This window comes from Bos mutus, chromosome 18 (genome assembly GCF_027580195.1).
Source record: "Bos mutus isolate GX-2022 chromosome 18, NWIPB_WYAK_1.1, whole genome shotgun sequence".
Classification (NCBI taxonomy): Eukaryota; Metazoa; Chordata; class Mammalia; order Artiodactyla; family Bovidae; genus Bos; species Bos mutus.
In genome coordinates, this window is record NC_091634.1 from 40,740,800 (window position 1) to 40,743,579 (window position 2,780).

Consider the following 2,780-nt stretch of genomic DNA (forward strand, 5'->3'; position numbering starts at 1 on the left):
CTAGATCTCTAGTTATAACACTTTACAGTGCCAGGCAGGTGAGGGAGAGCCAGTAGTCAAGGGACTCCTCCAGAGAGATGCAGGCACTGAAGCCACCTGCCCATGCCACTCACTCAAGTGCCACCTGGGAGAGGAGCCGGCTGGGCGGGGAGAAGACTAAAAAGTCAGAGGCCCAAATTCTTTTCTCAAAACAGGCAGAAAATTACCAAAAGACATGGTTGGGATCATTGCATTAAGTGGTGCTAAATCTAGTCTTCCCCCCGCGTTTGCTTTGCACCAAATGGGACTTCACAAGTTTTCTGTGTGAAAGAAACTATGCTCTACTACTCAGCCATAAAAAGGAATGACATTTTGCCCTTTACAGCAACATGGATGGGCTTGGAGGGCATGATGCTTAGTGAAATAAGTCAGAGAAAGACACATACTAGATGAGCTCACTAATATATAGAATCTAAACAGAACAACAAACTAGTGAATGTAACAAAGAAGCTGACTCACAGAACAAACTAGTGGTTATCCGGGGAGAGGGAGGGAGTACAGAAGTAGGGGATTAAACGGTACAAACTATTATGAATAAAATAAGCTACAGAGAGGGGCTCCCCTGGTGATCCGGCAGTTGAGGCTTCGCCTTCCAGTTCAGGGGGTGCAGGTGCAATCCCCGATCAGGGCGCTAATCCCACATGCCTCATTGCAAAAAATCAAAGCATAAAGCAGAAGCAATATTGCAGACAGGTTCAATAAAGACTAAAAATGATCCACCCCCCCCCCCCGAAAATCTTAAAAAGATAAAAGCCACAAGGATAGATTATACATGGGGCTTTCCAGGTGGTCGCAGTAGTAAAGAATCTGCCTGCCACATATCTGCAAGACACGTAAAGATTCAGGTTCAATCCTCAAGTCAGGAAGATCCCCTGGAGAAGGAAATGGCAACCCACTCCAGTATTCTTGTCTGGGAAATTCCATGGACAGAGGAGTCTGGTGGGCTATGGTCCATGGGGTCTCAAGGAGTCAGACATGACTGAGTGACAGAGCATATATTGTACAACACAGAGAATATAGCTAATATTTTATAGTAACTATTAATGCAGTATAGCCTTTAAAAGTTATGACTCACTGGGATGTCCCTGATGGTCCAGTGGTTAAGATTCTGAGCTCCCAATGAACAGTGAGGCCAAAAAAAAATTGTGACTCATTATATTGTACACCTGTAACTTATATAATACTTCAATAAATATAAATTTTTTTAGACAAAAATCTATGTTCTATGCCCATATAAGCGAGTAAACAGAGCAACAACCCAGCTGCTCATGGGAAGTGAAATTTCCCACATGTCGTCCTGAGTCAGCCATTGGACTGCTGCTAAAATGCAAGCTGGCTAGTGGAGAGGGAGCCCCGGTTTAAAGCATTTGCCAATTTCTACGGTGGAAAGACTCTATCTGTGGCCAGTTTCAAGCTGTCAGCAAGGTCACTGGATGGTGATCCTCAGCCATCAGGTTCTCTGGCCTCCTTTCTGAGCCAACCAGACCTGGGCATCTGCCCATGGGGGTCTGATAAACCTTCTCTGAACACTGACTTACTTCCCTCTACAGAAATGGTACTCTACCCTCATGTCAACAGCCTCTCGATTTAGCTGATGACCGTTTTTGTCTCATCCAAGAAAACTTCAGAGTCGGTCTATGCACCCACTCTCCCAACCCACCCAGCCAGCCAGGATGCTCTTCTGGAGCTAGCCCAGCTGACAGAATCAGAGCAAACCACCCCCTGGAGGACACTCCGGAGGTCATCGCAGCCAGCCCCCTGCCTCCAGGCAGGTCTCCCATAAATCGTCCTCAACAGAGACTGCCTCGTTGGAGGCCCTTTGCTCGGAGCACCCTGAGCAGCTGAGTAAAGTTTTGTGCTGACTCCGTAGAGCCCCATCGGTGGCAGCACCCGCCGCCAGCTCATAAGGGAATCATTAGTGAAACGCAGCCCTGTGCGAGGGCCCGAAGGCCTGTGGCAATTAATCACCTCTCCTCCCTGGCAGCCCCAGCTGTCTCAGATGCAGCCATCCTCCAGGTAGCCCTTTAATTGTCCCTGGAGAAGGCAGATGGGTGAGGGGCCACCTGAGCTCATGTTAGCCCAGCAATCTTCCCAAATAAAAAGAAATATATATATATATTTTAGAGTATTCAAATATCTCTTACTTACTTTCCCGAGTCTGTTATTGATATAAAGGTTGAAGCTCAGGCAGCTTAACTGTTATGTGGAATGACCTTTAGTTTTAATATTAATATATTACCGTAAAGTCTATGCGAATCATGAATGCAATTTTGGTATTCATAGAAAATGCCATACGCTGAACCCATTGCAACTTTCTTTCCCCCCGCTCTCGTCCTCCAGTAGGCTGCAAACTGGGCGAATTAATATGCGTCATCTTCTTCTCCCCTTTATTTACTTAGAGAGGGTGGCCGGGCAACTTTATCAAGAGTAACATTATCAAGAGCTTTTCTGCAAGCTTCTTTATCATATTCACATCCGAGTCTGCTCGACACTTGTCAGTGTCAATCAAATCGCAATAATACGCAGATGATTTGCTCATTTGGTTTAATAAAATCTTTCTGCTTATTTGCGGTGCCTCCATTACACCACATAATTGCTGTGCCGCGGAGGTGAAAGGCAGCCAGTTGCCTGGGGGATAAGAGGAGACGATTGCTATATGAAGGATTTGTTTCTTTGCCTCTGTCTCTCCCCAGTCACTCATATTCCTAAAATTAATATTGTATTTGAATCCAGCCCTGCTA